General features: G+C 48.0%; 1 protein-coding gene across 1 annotated transcript in view; it reads left to right on the plus strand.

Annotated features, from left to right (window-relative positions):
• The first annotated feature begins 265 nt into the window (after positions 1-265).
• The window catches only part of PITPNM1 (phosphatidylinositol transfer protein membrane associated 1), a 317,763-nt gene continuing 292,491 nt past the window's right edge, over positions 266-25,537 (plus strand). The window contains exon 1 of the mRNA XM_069232915.1: positions 266-445. The gene's annotated coding sequence lies outside the window, so the exon portion shown is untranslated. The remainder of the gene's footprint in view (positions 446-25,537) is intronic.

The following is a 25,537-nucleotide window of genomic DNA, read 5'->3' on the forward strand; positions in this document are numbered from 1 at the left end:
AGAGAGAGAAGGAGAGAGAGAGGGAGTGAGAGAGAGAGGGAGTGAGAGAGGGAGAAAGAGAGGGAGTGAGAGAGAGAGGGAGAAAGAGAGGGAGTGAGAGAGAGAGGGAGAAAGAGAGGGAGTGAGAGAGAGAGGGAGAAAGAGAGGGAGTGAGAGAGAGAGGGAGAGAGAGAGGGAGGGAGAGAGTGAGGCAGTGAGAGAGGAAGTGAGGGAGAGGAGAGAGAGAGAGAACGGTGAGGGAGAGTAAGAAGGAACGCGAGAGAGCAGAGAGAGAAGGAGAGAGAGAGGAGAGCAGAGGCAGCGGGCAGTAGCAGGCAGGGCACAGGCCGCCGCGCTCCTGCCTTTTTAGGGAATGCAGCTGCCGCGGAAGGAGGCAGAACCGAGGCTTGGACCTGCCGGAGCCTCCCGGAGGCCCTGGGAGCCGCAACCCCAGGGGCCTGAGAAGGTAGGGGCAGTGGGAGTCTGGGAGGGGGAGGGAGGAGAGGGCGGGGAGAAATGGGAGAGAGCGAGGGAGAGGGGAAGAGAGGGGGAGAAGACGAGAGAATCAGAGAGAGAGGTGGTGAGACACAGAGAGCGGAGCCGGAGGGGGCCCTGCAAGCTGGGGAGCTAAGAAAAATGGACCCAAGGGGTGTATCTGAGAAGGACAGAGGGGCATGTGTGGGGGGGGGGGGGGGGAAGTGATACAGGGAGAGCTGCTAAGGGGAAGGAGAAAGGGAGAGAAGAGATTGTTGTGGGGTGGGTGGGATGGGGATAGAGGGGTGAGAGAAAGGAAAGCCATATGGACTTGGAAAGAGAGGGCAGTGAAAGAGGAGGGAGAGATTGAGATGGGCGAGGGGGGGGGGGGGGGGGGCAGATACACCGAAGAGAGGAGGGCACAGAGAGGGGGAGAGGATGTGGTGTTAAGACCAGAGCTGCCGACCTTGGAGCTGGGGAACGAGCCCCGAGTCTCGGCGTCGGCTCAGCAGCCTGTGATCCTGGGCAAATCACGGCATCTTCCCCGCGCCGACCAAGAAATGAGCGTATCCTTGTAACTGGTGCTCATGTAAAGCGCTCCAGCACCTTCGGTCGAGTTGGCGCTACGTAAAACAGCAAAAAAAAGCCCATGTGTGAACTAAGATGAAGCAGGGGGTGGATGGGAAGAAAACAAGAAGAGAGAGGGAGGGAGACACGAGTTAAGAAAGGGAGCAGAGCAAAGTGATGTGGAGAGAAATTAATGGGGGGCGAGGAGCCCAATGAGAGGTGGACCGGAGGAAAAGGGGGAGGGGTGATAGTTTAATGACGTGGGATGATAAAAAACCAGGCCCTGAACACAGTCCTCCTCACAAACAACCCCCAACAACAGACTTTCTAGAATGATTCCCTGTTTGATGACGTCAGTCGGGGGGGTGAGACCTATGGTGACATCATTCCCTGGATGGCCCCTTTCATGGGGTTTTGTTTTGCTTTTGGTATGGGCATAAGGACAACTCTTTCAGCATCTCTTGTGGGGGAGGGCTCTGTCCTTTAGTTGTGCTTCTCAAGAGAGCCTGGGCCTGATTTAGAAGTCCAGCCCGCTGATATCTAAATCCCATTATATCCTAAGAGATTTATATTTCAGCGGACGGGATATCGGTCCTACGAGATTTATATTTTAGCGGACGGGATATCCGTCCTACGAGATTTATATTTCAGCAGACGGGATGTCCGTCCTACAAGATATATATTTCAGCGGACGGAAAATCCGTCCTACGACATTTATATTTCAGCGGACGGGATATCCGTCCTACGAGATTTATATTTCAGCAGACGGGATATACTTCCTACGAGATTTATATTTCAGCGGACGGGATATCCGTCCTACGAGATTTATATTTCAGCGGACGGGATATCCGTCCTACGAGATTTATATTTCAGCAGACGGGATATCCGTCCTACAAGATTTATATTTCAGCGGATGGAAAATCCGTCCTACGACATTTATATTTCAGCGGACGGGATATCCGTCCTACGAGATTTATATTTCAGCGGACAGGATATACGTCCTACGAGATTTATATTTCAGCGGACGGGATATCCGTCCTACGAGATTTATATTTCAGCAGACGGGATATCCGTCCTACGAGATTTATATTTCAGCGGACAGAATATCCGTCCTACGAGATTTATATTTCAGCGGACGGAAAATCCGTCCTACGACATTTATCTTTCAGCAGACGGGATATCCGTCCTACGAGATTTATATTTCTGCGGACAGGATATCCGTCACCGCTTTCACAGAGTAACTTGTTGCCAATATCTAAATCAGGCCCTATGCGTTCACCAGTTGTGGCGTTTCGCATAAATCATCTGTTCTCGGTTATTTGTTTTGTGGTTTTGAAAAGTCTGATGGATGAGTGGCAGGGAGATTACAGCCCCATCTGGTGTCAGCCTAGGTTCACGTCTAAACTCTTCAATTACGCTCCCTACCCTGCAGGGCCATCAGTGGAAGAAGGCAAGTTTAAATAGTTCAGCTTCTAGACACATCTTGAAGCACGTACTCCTGCTGTGGTCAGGGCAGGGTCCATTGCATCAACAGCTTGGAACCCAGGACTCCCAGGGACTTTCCTCCATGATTCAGGCACTTGGCAGTCGACTGGTTCTGAAGTGTTCTGAATTGCAATGTGTGTAAGGTGACATATATTATATGTATTTGTAAAGTGCACTATCACCCGCGGGCAGGTGTGTGCGCCTAGGCCTGCCTGTGGTCTGTTGGTTAATTGAAAGTCAGGTCTTCAGCTTCAAGCATAATTCAAGCAAAGAGGTGGGAGCTCTGATGTGGCGTGGGGCAAAATTGTATACTTTAGGGGTGATGGACAACAAGGCACATCCTTCTGATCTGGTTGTGTGCATGTGAAGGATGTGTGCAAGAGGGAGTCCTGGAGAACAGAGGTGTCTGGGTGGTGGGTGGAACAAAATGTGACTGTTTACGCAGGTGGGGCTTGAGTTCCTTAGGCCCATTTTTATACTTTTTTAGCGCCGCATTTGCATAGTTTTTTTTCGCAAAATTGCCACAACCTTACAAAATACAATCGTATTTTGTAAGTTTCTGCTGATTTTGCATAAAAAAATTACACAAATGCGGCGCTAAAAAAATATAAAAATGGGCCTTAGTGTCTTGAATGTGTGTGTGTCGAGTTTGAAATGAGTGCGTTTCCATTTTGACAGCCAGTGCAGCTCCCTGAAGTGTGGTGTGATGTGAGTTCTGTGTGGGAGGCTGTGGATGAGTCTGGCTGCCGAGCTCTGGATGGCTTGTGGTCTTCTGGTGAGTCGCTTTGTGAATCAGTTGAAAAGGGGTTCAAGTATCCAAGTTGCCGGTGACTAGGGCGTGGGTGACAGCTTTTCTTGTGTTGCTTGGGAGCCGTTTGAAGATCTTCCTAAGGTGACAAATGAGGCATTGCCAAAGTGTTTACTGCTATGTCAAGCTTATAGGACAACCAGAGGGGACTAGTTACTGGTGCAGCTCAAACTGCCCACTGATAAACTGCGAGTTGGCCAACTTGAAATTATCTTCCAACAAACCACTTCTAAACCATCTTCTCCCCCACCCTTTTGGGGGACCGGGTCCCCTGTCAAGGTTTGATGATGGCAAAAAGAACAGATAATGGATGGAATGCTGAACAAATAAAAAATTTACTCCTAGTCATAGATCTGGGTTTAATCTATTGTTTTTTTGCTTACTGTGTCATTCCAGTTTGGACCCAGCTATATGCAAATCAGTTTTGACCCTGCTTCCCATGGGAACAGTCCAGCCCGAAGCCTGTAGCTTGACTCCAGTGGCATAGCAACCACGGGTCCCGTGTCTGAGCATACTCTTCCCACTTAGGGCGACAACTGCAAAAAGAACAGATGAAGGATGGAATGCTGAACAAATCAAACATTCACCCCCAGTCACAGATCTCGGTTTAATTCACCATTTTTTTGCTCACCATGCCGTTCCAGTTTCGACTCAGTCATATGAAAATCAGTCTTGACCCTGCTCCCCATGGGAACAGTCCAGCCTGAACTGCCAGGCCGGGTCATTCCTGAACCAGAAACAAGCATCCTGTGACCGGCTTCGGGGTATCACCCTTCAGTCTGGCTAGCTTGAATCTGGTGGCATGGCGAGCACAAGAACCACGTCTGGGCATACCCTTTCCACTTAGGACAACAATTGCAAAATGATCAGAGGATGGATGGAATGCTGAACAAATCAAACATTCACTTCCAGTCACAGATTTGGGTTTAATGCATCATTTTTTTGCTCGCCATGCCATTCCAGATTGGACCCAGCTGTATGCAAATCAGTCTTGACCCTGCTCCCCATGGGAACAGTCCAGCCTGAACTGCCAGAGGAGGTACTCCCTGGACTGGAAACAAGTATCCTGAGTCCGGTTTCGGGGTATCACCCCTTAACAGCCAGGCTAGCTTGAATCTGGTGGCATAGTGAGCATGGGACCCATGTCTGGGCATACCTCCCCACTTAGGGCAACTATTGCAAAAAGAATAGATGATAGCTAGAATGCTGAACAAATCAAATAATCACCCCCAGTCACAGATCTGGGTTGAATGCATCGTTTTTATGCTTGCCATGCCATTCCAGTTAGGACCCAGCCGTATGCAAATAAGTCTTGACCCTGCTCCCCATGGGAACAATCCAGCTGGAACTGCCAGGCCCGGTCATCCCTGGACCAGAAACAAGCATCCTGGGACTGGTTTTGGGGTATTACCTCTCATTAGTCAGGCTAGCTTGAATCTGGTGGCATAGCAAGCATGGGACCCATGCCTGGGCATACCCTTCCAACTTAGGAGGACAGTTAGTACAGATGATGGATGAACTGCTGAACAGATCAACCATTCACTCCCAGTCACAGACCTGAGTTTAATACATTGTTTTTCTTTTGCTTGCCATGCCATTCCAGTTTGGACCCAGCCATATGCAAATCATTCTTGACCCTGCTCCCCATGGGAATAGTCCAGCCAGAACAGCAAGGCCAGGTCCTCTCTGGACCGGAAAAAAGTATCCTGGGACCAGGGTTGGGGTATCACCCCTCATCAGCCAGGCTGGCTTAAATCTGGAAGCATAGCAAGCACAGGACCCACATCTGGGCATACCCTTCCCACTTAGGGCGACAATTGCAAAAACAACAGATAATGGATGGAATGCTGAACAAAGCAAACAACCCCAGTCACAGTTCTGGGTTGATTCCATTGTTTTTGTGCTCACCATGTGTGTTGCTCTGAAATAATAATGCCAACGAATGCAGCACTCTTAGTCTGAGTAATGAATGTATTAAGGCACTTCCCAGATATCAAATAAAAGCACACAAATATATGAAAATAAGCAGTTAACTCAATGAAGTGAAACACGTGCATATGAATCACATCAGTCAAACAATCACAAGCAAAAATGTGCAATACATCAGCAGTGAATATAGGTATATATATATATATATATATATATATATATATATATATATATATATACAAGCTAAATAATTATTAATTAAACTGCATCACCATGGGGGTTAAATCCATCATCCTTGCCAGCACCAAGCAGAGGAACCCTGAAACAGCTAAGACAGGAGACCCTCCCCAAATGGGATTTTCCTGGGCAGTGTGTCCACTCCACAGACGAGTTCCTCTCTCAGCGCCAAGTTTCCTCATCTTTTATACCTAAAACTAACTCAAGAGGAACATTCTAGTACCTCCCACTTCTCTTTGGTTATGGAATTCAAACACTGGCTGTACTCGCTCGGCATCGAAAACACGCAGAGGAATGGGCCCGGCCCCAATGCACAATCCAGAGACACAGTTGTACCTTTCCCTGATGAAAACATTCCCAGCCTGAGACTTTCTTATCAGGTCCGCACCCCCCAGATTATGTTCCAGCACGTTCTATGTGGGAAACAAGCTTGTTGTGGAAAAACTCTGCGCCACCACTGTGATGGCACCTGAAGCTAAGCACAAAATAGAGTCAATGGTCAAGATGGAGTTGGTGGTCAAATACACATAGCATTACACCATGCTACTCCAGTTTGGACCCAGCCAAATGTACATCAGTCTTGACCCTGCTCCACAGCCTGAAATGCCAGGCCTTTGGGCTTTTGGTTCGGTGTTTCAGAACACTCGAGGAGAGAAGCAACTTTCACAGTTTCTGCCACAATTCCATTGGCAAATATGACTACTGTGGGAAGGTGAGACAAGCAAATACTTGTTATGTTCCTGCATGGAACCTTTATCCATTGAGTGGGTTCCCCTTTATAAAGCAACAGGTTTACAACCCTCTTTAGAACATTAAGGGGGTCATTCTAACCCTGGCGGTCGGTGACCGCCAGGGCTAAAATGACGGAAGCACCGCCAACAGGCTGGTGGTGCTTCCCTGCCCATTCCGACCGCGGCTGTAAAGCCGCGGTCGGAAAACCGGGTCCGACGGTTTCCCGCCGGATTAGCCCCGGCTGGGCTAATCCTCCATGGCGGCGCTGCTGGATTCCGACCCCCTTCCCGCCACCCTGTTTCTGGTGGTTTTCACCGCCAGGAACAGGATGGCGGGAACGGGTGTCGTGGGGCCCCCTGACAGGGCCCCAGGGAAATTTTCACTGTCTGCATTGCAGACAGTGAAAATCGCGACGGGTGCAACTGCACCCGTCGCACCCCTGCAACTCCGCCGGCTCCATTCGGAGCCGGCTTCATTGTTGCAGGGCCTTTCCCGCTGGGCCGGCGGGCGCTCCTTTGATGGGCGCCCGCCGGCCCAGCGGGAAAGTCAGAATGGCCTCCGCGGTCTTCTGACCGCGGAGCGGCCATTTGGCGGTTCCCGCCAGGCGGACGGCGTCCGCCGCCTGCCAGGGTCAGAATGACCCTCTAAGTCCTGCTTTAAAGCATAAAGTAGTTTCAAAGACCCTCAACATAGGATGAAATTGGCCATAGAACTCTAGCTAAAAAAGAAAGCAGACATTTGAGGTGAGAAAATTTAGAGTGTCACTGGTGTTGTAGGGTGCTTAATACTGGAACTGCTGTCTACCTAAACTTGGGAACTACCCAGAGTTCACAGTTCTTATATATATATATATATATATATATATATATATACACATATATATATATCTATATTACCAACTGTCGCCAGTAGGTAGTTATAGTTAGGACCAACTTTTCACATAGATGAAGCACTTTAACTTTGCTAATAACTTTGGCACCGTTTGACAAATCTTCACAAAATTTTCCAGAAAAAGTGTTCTACTTTGCCTAGTTCTGCTTGGAAAGTTTCAGGGTGAATGAGAAAAAAAGGGGGCCCCAAAATTTTTATTCCCATTCTGTGTCTATGGGAATTTTGCATTCTTTAGACACGGCTACTGCCGGAACCGCTGAACGGAATTACATCACATTTGGAAGGAAGCTAGATCTGGGTGCACAGATTGGGCTTTCTGTGATTTGGTGGAAACCTGTTCAGTAATTTCTGAGCTATTAAAGGTTAAGAAATATAGATATCTAGGAACGCAGAGGATCAGCGGATCCAACTGTCCCTGTGCTGATATCTGATTGGCTGCCAACACTTCTACAAGAAAGTGTTGGCAGTCATTTTGGGGCTCATCTTCAACCAAGTCCTACAAAAAAAATGATTAAAAGAAAAGGGGCCAGGGTAGGGATACCCTGAGCCCCTGGCCTTGGTGTAGCAGTTCCCCGGGGACCCCACCAGGGTTAAAAAGCATTTTGTTTGAAAATCTCAGAACAATCCACAGATGGATCTGTGGATTCTTCTGTGATTAAAAAAAAGCACAGACTCCCGCACTGTAAGTTTATTTGGCCCCCAAGTGGGCCAGATCCCTGGGGTATAGGGAGTTAAAAAAGGATGGGGGCACATGGCCCCCCTCCTATGGGCTTATAGTAGACTGGGAGACCACCACCTCCCCATGGCAATGAGAACAAAGTAATCAATGAAAAATGCAAGAGGTGCCGCATGGGCACCCCGAGGACTGCCACCTCCCTGGGACAATCAATGAAAAATGCAGAAGGGTGCCGCGTGGGCACCCTGCTCCCCAGGGACCACCACCTCCCCAAGGCAATCAAGGAAAAATGCAGGGGGTGCCACTTGGACCCCCGCGCTCAGGGGACTATCGCCTCCCATGTCAAAATTCAACTAAAATTGTAGGTGGGATCCTGTAGACTCCCACTGGGGACCACCAACTCCCGGGGGCTTTTTGTATTATATGCGGTGGCAATATGGCCCCTCCACCCCCTTGGACCGCCACCTCCCTGGGGCAATTAATGAAAAATGTGGGGGTGCTGTGTGGAGCCCCCTCCATGCCCTGGGGACTGCCACCTCCCCAGGGCAACCAAGAAAAAATGCAGGGGGTGTTTGCTCGGGCCCCCCACACTCCAGAGACCACCAGCTCCCTGGGGCAGCAAACCCTTAATGTAGGGGGTCCGTCATGGACCTCCAGCTCTGGTAACCCCCACCACCTAAGGGGAGCCACACAGCCCGTGCCCCGGGGACCTCCCCTTCCTCAGGACAATCTTTAGAATGTATGGGTGGGCCCCATGCCCCCCTCACACCCCTGGGACTGCCACCTCCGGTAGGGCTTAAATATAATAATGTAAGGGGACCATCGTTGACCCCCAGCCCCAGGGACCACTACTTTCCTGGGGCTAAAATAAACATTGTAGGGGGCCGCATGACCCCTCTCATGCTGCCATAAATGGCCCTGAAGACTGCCACTCCCCAGGGCAGGCTCCTGCTACCTCCTGAGGTGCCCACCTTGGGAGATAGCTGTTTGATTTTGCAGCTCCCACCAAGAAAAAGCAAACATAAGTTCGCTTTCTGCAAGCGAGAGCTGTCATAAAGCTTCCACTAGCAGAAAGAAGAGTTTTCATCTGTTTCCCTACATACAAATATGCATGCAGGGAAACAGATGAAAACATTGCTCCTGTAAGAAATTAGTTGCTCTTTAAAGCAGGAGCCCAACTAGCTCCCGCAGGAGTGAGCCAGCTGGCCTTGAGTGGGTGTGTGAGAGTCTGATTGGGTCTGTGAGTGGGTGTGTGAGGGTCTGACTGCGGCTGTGAGTGGGTGCACGACGCTCTGAGTGGGTCTGTGAGTGGGTGCGTGAGTGTGTCTGTGAGTGGGTGTGTAAGTGTCTGAGTGAGTGTGTGAGTGGGAGAAACTGATCAAAGGAGAGAGAGAAAGAGTAAGAGGGAGAGAGATAGAGCGTTTTTTAGGCTTTGATGTATGATATACTTAGAAAGGGATGTTTCTGTATAATTTTAAAAAAAATGTATCTGTCATTTCTAAAAAAAGTTTTTTTAAAAAGGGAAAAGCGAGTCTGGCTGGATTCAAACTCTGAGTGCTCATTGTGAAGGTCTGCTACCTTCACACTGAGCTATTGCTTGCTTTTTTTCTATTTTTTTAGCCCTTTATGGGCTATCTGGGACCAGAAGGGAGCCCTCAGGGGCTCCCCGTGGTCCCTATGTATTTAATTATTTATATATATTTTTTAAATATTGAAAATGGTCTTGTGGTGTAGCACCCATACTTCCTCTGTGTGTTGTGACCTTCTACTGCTAAAGTAAAAAAAAAACGGATTTGCCTAAATAACCATATTGACTAATATTTTTGGATCAAGGCCTCTAAAGGTCTGCTTGACTCTACGTTCTTACATCTTCTCTTGTAAAGTTAATTTAAAGCACACAAGGATGTTGCTGAAGTGTGCCTTTCCTAATTCATCTGTGACACTAATAAATATACAGTTTTTAGAACGGATTAAAAATTACTTGGAAGTGCACACTGTTTGGTACTATTGAAACCAGGGGTCTGGTTATGAGTTTAAGTGGTATTTATCACACATGATAAATGACACCATGGAGTATGCTGTTTATCGGTGTGATAAACGACACCAGTTACAAGTTTCTGGGGACTAACAAGCGGATTTTGGTTTGTCACTCACCATACGCTGCATGATAGGGTAAATACTGTGTGCTTTTGCCCTGTTGACCTGCCGAAATCTAACAAAGGTTGAGGTATTTAACACATCCAGTTATTATCGGAATGCTTTGATTAACACTCAGCTTATAATTCCAACCCTTTCACAAACAGAGGTTTACGCACAGGTTGGAAAAACTTGTCTGAGTTGTGAAAGGACCCAAATCTATTTCCAACCCAAACAAAGTTTCCATATTCTGACAAAAAGCAGATAAGACAGAAGGGTCGGTCTAGAATAACACATTTTTATCCACTTCTGCATAACAAAATATATGTGCCATGTTAAAGGTATGATACCTGTAGGAAAGTAACCTCTTTCTAGCTTGGTTACCCCCACTTTTCTGCCTGTTGTCTGTGTGTGTATGACTGTGTTCTCTGGGATCCTGCTAACCAGGACCCCAATGTCTATGCTCTCTCCTTCCAACTTGGTTGCTAGAACCTCATTCACCCACCATTGGCATACTGGTACCTCCATGTAAGCCCCTGGTATTTGGTACATAGGTACCCAGGGCATTGGGGTACCAGGGGATCCCTATGGGCTGCAGCATGTAGTATGCCACCCATAGGGAGCCCATAAAAAGTGTTCTGCAGGCCTGCTATTGCAGCCTGCGTAAAAGGGTGCAAGCACCCTTTCACTACAGGTCACTGCACCAGGTCACTGTAAGTCACCCCTATGGCAGGCCCTCCTAGCCCAGAGGGCAGGGTGCAATTACCTGTGTGTGAGGGCACCCCTGCACTAGCAGAGGTGCCCCCACGAACTCCAGCTCCATTTTCCTGGACTTCATGAGTGCGGGGGAGGATGCCATTTTACGCGTGTACTGGACATAGGTCACTACCTATGTCCAGCTACATAATGGTAACTCCGAACCTAGGCATGTTTGGTATCAAACATGTCGGAATCATACCCCAATACTTTTGCAAATATTGGTTGTATGATTCCATGCACTCTGGGGGCTCCTTAGAGGACCCCCAGTATTGCTACCACCTGTCTTCTAGGGTTTTCCAGGCTGCCCCAGCTGCTGCCACCCCTCAGACAGGTTTCTGCCCCCCCTGCTGCTTGATCTGATCAAGCCCAGGAAGGCAGAACAAAAGATTTCCTTTGGGAGAGGGGTGTTACACCCTCTCGCTTTGGAAATAGGTCTGACTGGCTTGGGAGGGGTAGCCTCCCAAAGCCACTGGTTTTGCTTTGAAGGGCACATTTGGTGCCCTCCGTGCATAAACCAGTCCACACCGGTTCTGGGACCCCCAGTCCCTGCTTTGGCGCAAAACTGGACAATGGAAAGGGGAGTGACCACTCCCCTGTCCATCACCACCCCAGGGGTGGTGCTCAGAGCTCCTGCAGAGGGTCTCTGGGTTCTGCCATCTTGTTTCCAAGGTTGGCAGGGAACTCTGGGAGCATCTGAGTGGCAAGGTCAGGCAGGTGATGTCAGAGCCCCCTCCTGATAGGTGCTTACCTGCTTAGGTGACCAGTCCCCCTTTCAGGGCTATTTAGGGTCTTCCTCTGGGGTGAGCCCTCATATTCCGCTTGCAAGGTTCCAGCAGGATTCCTCTGCAACCTCTGCTTCGACTTCTGGCCATCGGAACCCCGACTGGCCACTCCAGGAACCTACAAGCTGCAGATCCACGAGGAAGACTCTTCTGTCACATTGTATCCAGCGTTCCTGCCAGCTTTGCAACAGTCCCTCACCATGCATCCTCAGAAGACTGCAACTCTTCAGCCTGTACAAGAAGTAATCTCCCTTGGAGTGAAGGAGTCACTCCCCGGCAACCGTAGGTACCTAAAGCAATCGACTACTGGCTGCGTGGATCTCCTCTCATCCTGTGCTGTGTGGATCCTGCATCACGGGTGGTGGTCTGGAGTGGTTCCGGTGGTCCTCTCTACCAGCTGTCCAACTTTAGTGGAGGTAAGTCCTTGCCTTCCCACGCAGGACAGTATCCCTATGCAACATGCAGCTCCAGTCCCCAGCACTCCTTCCTGAAAATCCCAGCCTCCTACATCATTCTCCTGCGGCCTGGGACCCTCTTCTCTAGTGCTCCATGGCCTCCTTCTTGCACCATCTGTGTCCTTGTCTTGTGGGACTCCTGTGGGTGCTGCCTCTGCTCCTGTGGACTCTCTGTGACGCTGAGGGTTTCCTGTGACTCCTTCTCCTGGGTTGAGTCCTCGTCGGCCTTGCTGGTCCCCGGCAGCACCTCTTTTTCTCCAACCGCAAAGTTCCTGCACCGACACCGATCTGCAATCTTTCTTCCAACATGGGACTCCATCTACATCCATTAGGAAATCTTCTCCGGCTTCTGGGCTGAAGTGCTGACCTGTTCTTCTTCACCGTCAGCCAATTCTTGCATCTGCAGTGTGGTGGGTAGGGGCTCCTGCCCCCACTGGACTCTGTTGTACCTTCTGGACCTGGTCCCCTCTCTCCACGGGTCTTCTTTCTTCAGGAATCCACCGCTGGTTTTCTTGCAGTCTTCTCTGGGTGTCTTCTTTTTCTTCTTTTCCTCCTTTTGGTTGGTTTGGGGAAAATCTAGTGTTTTACTCCTGCATTCCTGGACGCTGGGGGGTGCTGTGTTACTTACATCTGTGGTTGTCTGATACCCCCAGCTCCATTCTACACAGTTTACTTACCTAGGTGGGGGTACCTTGTTAGCATTCCATCTTTTTAGTATATGGTTTGTGCTCCCCCTAGGGTCACTATTGGTTATTACTGTTTGCACTGTTTTCTAACCTTTTCTATTCCGGTTTCTGATTGCTAGTGTATATATTTAGTGTATTACTTACCTCCTGAGGGAGGGTCACTTGTCTAGTATTTTGTGGTGACTTGTGCCAAAAATAAAGCACATTTATTTCTGTACAACCAAGTGTTTTCTTTCATGTGTTTAACTGCTGTGTGACTACAGTGGTATTGCATAAGCTTTGCATGTCTCCTAGATAAGACTTTGGCTGCTCATCCACAGCTACCCCTAGAGAGCCTGGCTTCTAGACACTCCCTTTACTCACCAGGCCAGCTTCCTTCAATATCTCAATCCCAGAAATCCTCTTGTTACAATAGTTTTACGCTCCTGAGCCTTCTTTTCTGAAAGTGACCTCTCACCTTAGTATTTCGTCGAGTCAGCATTACATCATGTGAACATGAGATGCCAGCATGTCACTAGTAGGGAATACAAAACACAACAATGAAACTAGCATACCACTGTGAAGCACACTGATAGACAGCCAGAGGCAAGTCAGGCTAAACAAGGAACAGTAAAAGTATATGCAGAAAGTCGCAATGACAGAACTTTGAGCAAGTAAAAAACATAATGGACCTGACAGGGCAACACACGAAAAAATACCCTGACTTGAAAAAAAGCTGTGTTTGCAGCATTTACCCGAATTTGAATAGTTAGTGTGGTGATGTGGTCATTTAGGTATAAATTATGGTTGATGATGAAAACGAGGGACATTTGGGTCCAAGGAAGGACTAATGCAAAGTGGTTGTAGTGAATCGAACCAGTTCTTGATTGGAGGTGGAGAGTCAATTGGGAAGAGGAGTTTAAATTGAGTTGTATTTGGATTCATGTTCAGCGAGAGTGAATGTATCTACTTGGGTTGTTTCTCTAAGATGTTTTTCAGGGTGGTTACGCTAGAGAGGCGCAAGAGAAGAAGGTAAAACTACGTATCTTCAGCGGATTGCTGTAGGTGGATTGAATTTTTGTAGGAATATTGATCTAAGAGGATCCATATATAAGCATGAAGGATTTTAAACCATGTTTCAATACGGAATCCACTCTTGTTAAGATCTCGGACACTATTAATCTGGTGGTTTATCAGAGGAAGCAGGTTGCTGCTTCTCGATCTATCTGCAGCTTTCGATATAGCGTCCCATGCCATTCTACTACAACGATTGGGAAACATTTGCATCAGGGGTTCTGCATTGGCCTGGGTTTGCTCATTCCTATCAGACCGTAGCCAAGCGGTTTGGAAAGCACCCCACTCCTCTGAACCCAAGCCTATAGAGTTTGGCGTTCCCCAGGGCTCTGCTTTGAGTCCAACATTGTTCAATGTGTATATGACACCTCTAGGCACGCTGATTGAATCTTTCAGCATGCAGGTGGTGCCCTACAATGACGATACACAAATTGTCCTCACACTAGACAGAAACATTCCCACCCTCTTAAATATCTTCAAGGCATGCCTCTCAGGTGTGGTCCAAAAGACGTGTCAGAGCAATCTTCAGTGCAATACCAGCAAAACTGAGATCCTGGTATAATGCACACCTCCCCCTTCATGAGATGGCCATTGTTGGCCAAGTCAGGCCCCACCTCTTCAGCCCCCACTTCTGTAGTGTGGAACTTTGGGGTACAATTCAATAAGCTTACTTTGTTTTAAGCACGGCAACAGTGTTGTGGGCATCTGTTATGACCTCTTAAAATCATTAAAGAAATTCTTGTAACTGCTACCTGGGATGTATAAAAAATGATAATTCATGCCCTGGATACTTCTTGACTTTAGTATGCAGATGTCCTGGATTGTGGCTTACCAGCATACCAACTGAGAAGAATGCAGTTAGGACAGAATGCTTCAGCTCGGCTTCTATTGAAAGTGCCAAGAAGAAATCATATCCAGCATCATCTGAAAGAGCTGCAATGGCTTCCCATCAAGCAGAGCGTTCAGTTTAAAGGATTCATGCTAACTCACAGAGCCTTTCACCAAGCATGGCCATGGTACTTGAGAAACAGGACTAGGCCGCACTATCCAACTCGATCTCTGCGCTACTCTGAGGCTATGTTGGCGGTGGTCCTGAGAACAAAGAGGAAAAAATGGGGTGGTTCCTCTTTTTCCATCCTTGCTGCCACTGCCTGGAACTCACTTCCTTTTCAGCTTCAGGCAATAAAGGACATACACACCTTATAATGCCTTCCTAAGCCCTGGCTATTTTAAAAGGCATTTAAGTAATATGTGTCAGCGAGCCTAGCTGTGGCGGGCCACTCTCTCTGCTCTATAAATTCAATGATTGATTGGCTGGAACGATGCAGAACTCCACCACTTGCTGGTTGTGTATCTGATTCAAAAGATTCTAACTTTACGAATAGAATGTCCATCATACATTGACAGTAGCCACCAGGATGCTCATCTGAAGATAAGAGTAGTCACCGTACAACAGAGATTGCATATAACTTAAGAACACAATTGTCATAGTATTACAAGCTGTGCTCCCATATTGCTTAATCTGCCACACTAATGGCCGGTCCCTGGAGTTACTGTCAGCAGCTGATGCAATATCTTCAGTGGCAGGAGATATCTGACATTACAAGTTGGCTTGTGAGGGCTCCTGAGAAATGGAGAACAGCTGGAGAGATGGGATTTACAGAAGCTGGTTCTCCAGGTTACTTCTGTCTCAGCTGCATTTTCACCTGGAGATTTCAGCTACATTGATCAGCCCAAGTTTCCAGGGAAACACGCCCATGGGTCTACTATATACCTCGGAATAGAGGTGCTTTGTTGTAAACTTTTCTCTTACTGCTAGAAAATTATGAACGCCCTTTTCGTTAAATATATTTCTTGTTCCCTTTTCCCCTCCTTGTACTGTACCATTTTCTCCTTTGTTCCTTTCACCACCCTACCTCCCCCCCTTGATATGCTGCTTGGAACGTTCCGATCTGTCAATTGCCATCCTAAGGATGTTGTTGAGACAGCTGACTGGAACTGGTGATGCACAATAAACTTAACTGATTTACTTCCTCTGGCGATTTTGTCCATTATTGCAAGCAACATGCATCCTTAAGTGAGCCCTTGTCCATTACGGTAGCTCTATTTTTAAGGACGCCCTGCACTCCTTTCAGGTTCCTTCCAGGCTGTCTCTGCTTTGGATCACAACCCTCAGATGCTAAGGGTGGGTATTTGCACCCGACACTCTCTGACCTTTTCACAGCTCACCTTTCTGTGCAGGGTTGATCCTCTTCTGGCCTAGAGTTGACCCATCCCTGAGACCTGCCACAGCTCTGCTGGTCCTGGTGCCACAGTCTCAGGACACGTTCTCTGGCTTGGCACGGCTCACCCTCTTGCTTGGCACAGATGACAATGGCATGGTTCTGCCCTGTCTTTGGCCTTCTCTATCTGTTTTCTGTGGTCCACCTTATCAAGACTCGCTAATGGCCCTCCTTACTTGTGCGCCGGGCACGACTCACTTCCTTATTCCTTGTCTTGAACAGTTCAGATCAATCAATCAGGAATTGCAAAGCTTGGCAAATCACCCGACCGGGCATCTGGTGCTTGCAGGTCCCGGCAAAAGCAAGGAAAATGAGGGAAAAGCAAGGAGACGGCACACAATAAACGGGGGAAAAAGCAAGGAGAAAGCAGTGAGAACAAGGAAAAAGCAAGGAGAAGGCACACAAAAAAATGGGAGAAAAAGCGAGGAGAAAGCAGTGAGAGCGAGGGAAAAGCAAGGAGAGGGCACACAAAAAAATGGGAGGGAGCAAGGAAAAAGCAGTGAAAACGAGGGGAAAGCAAGTAGAAGGCACACAAAAATGAGAGGAAAAAGCTTTGAAAATTAGGGAACGGGAGAAGGCACACAATAAACAGGGGAAGGTAAGAAGAAAGCAGTGAGGACGAGGGAAACACAAAGAATGCACACAAAAATGGGAGAAAAAGCAAGGACAAAGCAGTGAAAACGAGGGGAATGCAAGTAGAAGGCACACAAAAATGAGAAGAAAAAGCATTGAAAATTAGGGAACGGGAGAAGGCACACAATAAACAGGGAAAGGTAAGAAGAAAGCAGTGAGGACGAGGGAAAAACAAAGAGAATGCACACAAAAATGGGAGAAAAAGCAAGGACAAAGCAGTGAAAATGAGGGAAAGCAAGGAGAAGGCACACAAAAATGGGAGAAAAGCAAGGAGAAAGCAGTGAAAATGAGGGGAAAGCAAGGAGAACGCACTCAAAAAACTGGGGAAAAAGCAAGGCAAAGACAGGACCAAGAGTGCTGCAGCAGCCCGGGGAGAGCTGGGCCTGGGACCTGCTCCCATCTGGGGCAGTTCACACTGACATCGTTCTGATCTGCCCCTGGTTGGCTGACTTTGTGTCTGTGATCTGGCCCAGTCACAAATAGCCCTGCTCACTGTGTGACCACTGTGCGCCTGGCACACCTCACCCCCTGCTTCTCGCCTGGCACGTTCAGGTTGGCATGTTTTCGCCCTGGCCTGACCAGTGCATCCGGTCTGATCTGGTCCAGCAGGGCTCTCGACTGACCCTGCTCACCATCTGTGTTGGGTCGACTCGCCACATTTGTTCCTGGCCTGGCTAACCCCGTGTCTCTGGTCTGTTGATCTAACAAGACTCACCCCTGCTCCTTGCCTGGCTCAGTTTGACGTTCTCCTGGCGGGCCTGCTCTGCTGTTTCCTCTGCCCAGGTGACTTGGATGCAGTGCTTAATTTGTGCTTGCTGTTCCTGGCGCTGAGCACCGGCACTTATTTTTTGAGGGCCGGCGCTTATTCTTCTGCCTCAAGCATTTGCTGCGAGCAAAAGACACATATAGGAAAGGCGGAGGTAGAGAAAAACGAAAAAGCGTCACAAAGGGAGAAAGCAGAAAGCTGCTGGAGTGAGCTGAAGGGGCAGGGAGGGGCTGTAAATGGATTGAAGAGGCCCGAGATGGCTTCAGGATTACGCTGCCTCAGTATTCCGTGCTCACACATTTAGTTGCAGCAGCCGCGTGTTTAAGAGGAGGGCTTTGGGCACCGGCACGTTTTTATTCACAAATTAAGAACTGCTTGGATGACATTTGTGACCTAGCTTGTGAATGGGGAGGATAAACTCTTCTTTACTTTCTTTTAGTGACTGTTGCTTCTATGGTTTATTACCTCTCTGCTGGGTCTCTACTTCACTGTAATAAAGTTACTTTGTTCTTTTTTTGGAAAATCTTGGCAGCACTGTTGAGTACGGGTCTCTCCTGAGGCACACTCGACTAAAAATGCTAGTGGCAACAAAGAAAATAAAAATATTTCAGGGTTTGGGCCCATGCCCCTTCGGTCACATCACACTGCAGCACATTGTCCCCGCCCAAGTTATGAGGGCGCGGCCTGCGCCGCCATCTCGATCCGGCGTGATGAACAATCGAGCCAGGATCTCGTTGCTAAGGGCTGGTTGCTAGGGACGCAGGACCGGTCCAAGCAGGTGTCCTGGGATGCACCGGAAACGGCAAATGTGGTGAACGCAGCACTAGGTAAGGCCCGGGATACAAAGATCGTGCACTGCATCTATCGGAAGGACCGCCCTCCCCACCCCACCAAAAGGAGGAGAAGGCCGTAAAACAAATAAAGAGGGAGGGCCCCGGTCCGTACTTACGTTATAATTTTGTCTGAAAGTGCAAGTGATAACTGCGCCAGCTCTCATGTTATCACCATGTTTGCGCGTGAACTGCGCCAGGCCTTTTGTTATGTTCGTGTTTGCGCGTGAACTGCGCCGGGTCTCATGATATCGCCATGTTTTTGCTCGTGAACTGCGCCAGGCCCTTTGTTATGTTCATGTTTGCGCGTGAACTGCACCAGACCTTTTGTTATGATCATGTTTGCGCGTGAACTGCACCAGGTCTCATGCTATCACAATGTTTGCGCGTGAACTGAGCCAGGCCTTTTGGTATGTTCATGTTTGCGCGTGAACTGCGCCAGGTCTCATGTTATCACCATGTTTGCCCATGAACTGCACCAGGTCTCATGATATCGCCATGTTTTTGCTCTTGAACTGCGCCAGGCATTTTGTCATGTTCATGTTTGCACGTGAACTGCTCCAGACCTTTTGTTATGTTCATGTTTGCGCGTGAACTGCACCAGGTCTCATGCTATCACAATGTTTGCGCGTGAACTGCGCCAGGCCTTTTGTTATGTTCATGTTTGCGCGTGAACTGCACCAGGTCTCATGATATCGCCATGTTTTTGCTCTTGAACTGCGCCAGGCATTTTGTCATGTTCATGTTTGCACGTGAACTGCTCCAGACCTTTTGTTATGTTCATGTTTGCGCGTGAACTGCACCAGGTCTCATGCTATCACAATGTTTGCGCGTGAACTGCGCTAGGTCTTTTGGTATGTTCGTGTTTGCGCGTGAACTGCGCCAGGTCTCATGATATCGCCATGTTTTTGCTCGTGAACTGCGCCAGGCCCTTTGTTATGTTCATGTTTGCGCGTGAACTGCACCAGACCTTTTGTTATGATCATGTTTGCGCGTGTACTGCACCAGGTCTCATGCTATCACAATGTGTGCGCGTGAACTGCACCAGGTCTCATGCTATCACAATGTTTGCGCGTGAACTGAGCCAGGCCTTTTGGTATGTTCATGTTTGCGCGTGAACTGCGCCAGGTCTCATGTTATCACCATGGTTGCGCGTGAACTGCGCCAGGTCTCATGTTATCACCCTGCTTGCGCGTGAACTGCGCCAGGCCTTTTGTTATGTTCGTGTTTGCGCGTGAACTGCGCCAGGTCTCATGATATCGCCATGTTTTTGCTCGTGAACTGCGCCAGGCCCTTTGTTATGTTCATGTTTGCGCGTGAACTGCACCAGACCTTTTGTTATGATCATGTTTGCGCGTGTACTGCACCAGGTCTCATGCTATCACAATGTGTGCGCGTGAACTGCACCAGGTCTCATGCTATCACAATGTTTGCGCGTGAACTGAGCCAGGCCTTTTGGTATGTTCATGTTTGCGCTTGAACTGCGCCAGGTCTCATGTTATCACCATGTTTGCGCGTGAACTGCACCAGGTCTCATGATATCGCCATGTTTTTGCTCTTGAACTGCGCCAGGCATTTTGTCATGTTCATGTTTGCACGTGAACTGCTCCAGACCTTTTGTTATGTTCATGTTTGCGCGTGTACTGCACCAGGTCTCATGCTATCACAATGTTTGCGCGTGAACTGCACCAGGTCTCATGCTATCACAATGTTTGCGCGTGAACTGAGCCAGGCCTTTTGGTATGTTCATGTTTGCGCGTGAACTGCGCCAGGTCTCATGTTATCACCATGTTTGCGCGTGAACTGCACCAGGTCTCATGATATCGCCATGTTTTTGCTCTTGAACTGCGCCAGGCATTTTCTCATGTTCATGTTTGCACGTGAACTGCTCCAGACCTTTTGTTATGTTCATGTTTGCGCGTGAACTGCACCAGGTCTCATGCTATCACAATGTTTGCGCGTGAACTGCGCTAGGTCTTTTGTTATGTTCATGTTTGCGCGTGAACTGCGCCAGGCCTTTTGTTATGTTCATGTTTGCGAGTGAAGTGCGCCAGGCCTTTTGTTATGTTCATGTTTGCGCGAGAAGCCTCGCACCGCTAGACCCATTCTTGGAGTCACCCTGTGTACCTTGTTCGTGTTGGAGCCACAAAGTGGCGTATTTAATCCTATCTGGAGGCCAGTGGCACACAGGTGCCCACAGCCCATAGAACGTTTGCTTCATTGAGGCATCTTAGATGGGTGGCAGGAGAAGGGTTTCGAGCATTGTTGGGGTGAGTTCGGTTTGAAGGACAGACAGGTCGACTGAAATACAGGACAAGACGGACATAAGGTGGCTCTGGAAAGGAGCAGGCCTTTCCCAAGCTGTGCAAATGCCAGGGGGGCCAGTAGAAAGTACCTGACGCTGGTAGCCACATGCAACTTCAGGGAGTATTAAGATGAGGTGATCAGCTATCCGCTAATGCAGAAACTGGCAGCAAGGACGCGCAAGAGGAAATGCGCAGAGAAGGCCTCACGCAGGAACAAGCTGCAGTGTGTCACAGATGTCAAGGCAGGCTACTGGCAGAGAATTAAGTCACACTATCCAACAAAGGAGTTCCCACCAGTGCTTCAAATGGAAAATGGAAAAGTGCAGGTACTTAGCGTCCCATGGTACCTGTTTGTGACTGAGGGTCATTACTAGTCCTTCAAAAGCATCGTGCTTCTGCTGAGATAAGGTCCTAAACTGGCCACGTCCACAACGCATCCAGAACGCCTCCGCATGCCTCATCCTGGACATCCCCCGCCACTGCCACATCACAGACCACCTGAGAAACCTGCACTCGCTCCCAGTCAACAAGAGAATCACGTTCAAGCTCCTCACCCACGCTCACAAAGCACTGCACAACACCGGACTAGGATACCGCAACAGACGGCTCTTCTTCTACACCCCGACCTGGCATCTCCGCTCCGCCGATCTCACCCTCGCTACCATCCCACGCGTCTGGAGAACTACAACCCGTGGCAGATCATTCTCGCACCTCACCGCCAAAACGTGGAACACTCTTGCCACCCACCTGCGCCAGACCAAAGACCTCCTTACCTTCAGGAAACTTCTCAAGACCTGGCTGTTTGAGCAGTAGCAGCATTTCCCACCCCCTTCTCCCCACACCCCCCTCAGCGCCTTGAGACCCTCACGGGTGAGTAGTGCACTTTACAAATTCCTGATTGATTGATTGCTTGATCACGGCTCAGTTGTACCCTAGATTGTAGTGGGCAAATGCCAGTCAAGATGTGAAATGCCCGTCACTGCATGAGAAGTAGATTTGGGTGTCATTATATGGAACAAATGATTATCAACAGCGTTCAAATAAGTTTAATTAGGGGAAGACATATACCAGGAACTGAAATTTAAATGTATCAATGAGATTTACCATATTTGTCATAATAGCTGGACTAATGGAAATATAAGGATTATTGGACGCAAAAGCCCTGAAGAAGTTTGTTAGTCGAACGAAACACATTGGCTGAGGCTGTATATGTTTTTTTAATGAATATGAAATAAAGGATGTCGGAAGAAAAAAAAAAACGAAGATACAAACATTTTGAAAATCTGGACTTTTTCCTTTGGGTGCACTGACATACCTGTCATTCTGTGAACTGTTGATTGACACTTAATGAATATTAAAAGAAAACGCTACTATGATTTGATTCTCAGAATTTGTTCTTCTCCAAACTATCTCATAGAGTTATGGTGCATATACCATTAAATGTTTGATTGATTGTATAACTGTGGTATACGTATCTCCAGTATTTTCTCAACATTGCCCTAAGTTAAGCCTGTCTGTTCCATGCCATAGCTACTAAGGGGTTGCACATAGATACATTTGGTGACTTTGAGGATTCACCCTGACAAGGGTTGTAAATATTCCTTGAGATGGGTAGTCACCCTCCCTAAAGAATAATCTGATTTCTTTCATTGGTGTTCAGCTGTGGGTTCCAGGATTTGTGTTTTCGTGCACCACTCAGTGAGATTAGTTAAAATCAAAAATCCCTTTCTATTGTGACATCACAAATTGACTTTGCAATTTTTATTTTGAATTGGTAATTTTTGATTTTTCTTAAATTTACTCCTTCCCTCAACATTTTGTGCCTGTGATTTTGAAAGAATCAAAGTGGCTCTGAACAGCATGGAGCCTCAGCATGGCAGATCTGAGGAGCATGTGCAAAGAAAGGGGGCGAAAGCTGGTGAAGGCATCAGTGCTTACTTTGTAAATAAAAACGTGCCGGTGCCCGAAGCCCTCCTCTTAAACACGCGGCTGCTGCATTTAAATGTGCGAACACGGAATACTGAGGCAACGTAACCCTGAAGCGATCTCGGGCCTCTTTAATCCTTTTACAGCCACTCCCTGCCCCTTCAGCTCATTGTTGCAGCTTCCTACGTTCTCCCTTTGTGACGCTTTTTCGTTTTTCTCTTCCTCCATCTTTCCCATATGTGTCTTTTGCTCGCAGCAATTGCTTGAGGCAGAAGACTAAGCACCGGCCCTCAAAAATAAGTGCCGGTCCTCAGCACCGGAAACAACAAGCACAAATTAAGCACTGGAACGCATCCAAGTAACAGGGCTGCCGAATTGCCTTCAGAGCCTGAGAGAAAGTATACATGCTGCAGTCTGACCCACAGGTGGAAGTAGGTGAGGAAAAAGAGGAGGAGGAGGTGGAGAAAGCAAATTATATTAACATTGAAGTGGTTCCAGAGGCAGAAGAGGATGAGCCCAGAGGTGCCCGATCCCCTGCAGTGTCCAGAGCAGCGAGCAGTGTGTCCTCTCGCGGCTTGGCACAATCAGAGGTGGAGTACAGGTGATGAGGAGGGGGTGGAAGATGAAGCTGGCTACCTTAGCCTTTTAGGAATCAGCAGCAGCAAACCTGGTCCAGGAGGACAAAAAATGGCTTAGGGAGAAAAGAAAATTCTGCTGACCCATGAGAGAAGCCAGGGACAGCTAGAACTGAAGGCTAAGAGGTCCTCTGATTCCAGTGATGATGGTGGTGGCATTGACAATGAAGTTCCTAGAATTGGGAAAAGAGTCTAAATCCCCAAAGACCTGGTGCCTAGCTATTTGATGGTCTTACATATACCGAGAGTCCCGGAGGAGGGCTGCGGGGCTACTCTGTGGAAGCACATTCCCATTCTTGGGAGAGATACCTTGTTAAGTCTAGCGGTAGCTGAACAGAGGACATATGGCCACATGAAGGGAGCCCTTATCACCAAGTTAGGTCTGACTCCTGGGAAGTAGAGACTGGAGTTCAGTGACAGGCGGAAGCAGTCACGCCACTCATGAGTAGATTTAGTGTATTCTTCCTCTAAGTTACTGGATGGTTGGGTGAAGGGCAGCACAGTAAACAATTATGATGGGTTGTACAGTTTAGTTATCAAGTAGTTTTTTACAGAGCCGTGCCAGCACCTGATTGAGACCAAACTCACTGTGCCCGGAGAGCATGGGAAAGAGGATGACCTCTGGCAGCAGAGTGTCCAAAATATATCCGGGAGTGACCACAGAAAAAGTGGTTCAGGTTCCCCTCGGCAGAGAGAAATAGTAGGCCGGGACAAAACAAGGACGTTTCCCAAAGAGTGTGTAGGGAAAGAATCCCGTTCCCTTTCAGGCCACAAAGGGGGAGGTTTTGATTGTCAGAATCTCTGGGCACCCTTTCACCCACACTAGTGTTATGACTGTCTTCTAAGAGGAGCCCCGAAGGACCAGACATGGTCCCTCATGTATCCAGGACAAAGAAGTGGACACCACGGGCCATAAAGATGGGCTCTTGTTAAAGCTACAAGATACACAATGAGCTACGAGACCTTTTCCTACTGAGCTGACCAGTAGCAACTTGACCTGGACCGGATCCTGCTGTCGGTCTCTGCCAGCCTTCCTCTGCTTCTTTAAGTACCTACCTTAAGGTCCTGAAGGGCTTTAGAAATGTACTTCTGTGGTGGATTGGGACTTAAAGGGCCATAGTCAGAAGGTAAAATTGTTGACCAGGATGAACACGGTTGGTGTGTCTGACCCACGCTCTATCGCAGCCTGTGTCAAATTCAGCTAGTGCACCATGATCATTGACTGTCTCTGGCATTTTGTGCTTCCTGGCGCTATTGCTAGCTAAAACTTTAAAAAATCATATCTCTGGTTCCCCTTCTTGGAGTTTTGTCCTTTTGTTTATTAAATTTTACTACATTTTCCTAATTTTGGTTGAGATTTGTACTTTTTTGCATTTTTACTTTATTACTGTTTTGTTACTGCATAAATTCTGTACACGTTGCCTTCTAAGTGTGTCTGGTCTGTGCCATAGCTACCAGGGGATTGAGCTCAGGTTGATTTAGTGACTTAGAGAGCTCAGCCTTACAAGGGCTGTGTTTGTTCCAGAGCTTAGTTTGTAAATAACAAGTGCCAGGGCCCAGGCTGTTGCTGAGGGGGCCACTGCAGGCTACAGTACTGACTGGAACTGCCACGTGCCAGCATAACCACCCCCTACTAAACATCACACTCCTATATATATATGACAGTGTGGACAATTCCATGCCACCTTACGCAGTAACAATCGCCTCGATGCTGTAGAGTTATTTTTTAAATGTGTGTTTGATTGCTAAACTGATGTACTCCGTACAAGAAAGTGCCACCATGTTATGGACTGACATATATAAATGACAGGGTTTTCAGCTAAGTGCTGGTTTGGAGCACTGGCAAACACATATACAAAAACATATGTACAAATTCAGCACTGGTTTGTTCCTTGAGCTGGGGAGCCACCCACCCCAAAGAATAATCCAATTTCTTATAATAACAATGTAATGGATGCATAGATGGTAGATGGTGGGGTTGCCTGTGGTGACTAGAAAAGGATTTTGAAGTCAGTGCATGAGGTCATACTGGAATGCCTGTGATAAGGGATAGGTTAGAAGAGGATGGTTGTCTCTGGCTACAGATAACTTGGTGGAACCTACTGTGAGGGATTGTGTTATGTGTGTAGATAATGACAAGACACACAAAACCAGTGAAATCATTATAGGCGCCTTGTGTTATGACTCAGGCCATAGATAGCACAAAACATAAGCTCAGACAAGAAATAAGACCAATGGGGAATAACACCTTGTCAACTGTGCTATAAATTGGATTTAGATATAAAACAATAATTTGATCTAAGTGTGCCTGTTGCACCTGGCACTTTTTGCAGGGTCATCCTCAATCTTTTTACCCCCTTCCTCCTAATTTTTCTGACCAGGTTTTGTTGGCTTTAGGACTCCGGGCACTTTACCACTGCTCAACAGTGCATATGCTCTCTGTGTAAATTGTACTTTTGATTGGTTTATCCATGATTGGCATATGTGATTTACTAGTAAGTACCCAGTAC

Source organism: Pleurodeles waltl, chromosome 4_2 (genome assembly GCF_031143425.1).
Source record: "Pleurodeles waltl isolate 20211129_DDA chromosome 4_2, aPleWal1.hap1.20221129, whole genome shotgun sequence".
NCBI classification, from domain to species: Eukaryota; Metazoa; Chordata; class Amphibia; order Caudata; family Salamandridae; genus Pleurodeles; species Pleurodeles waltl.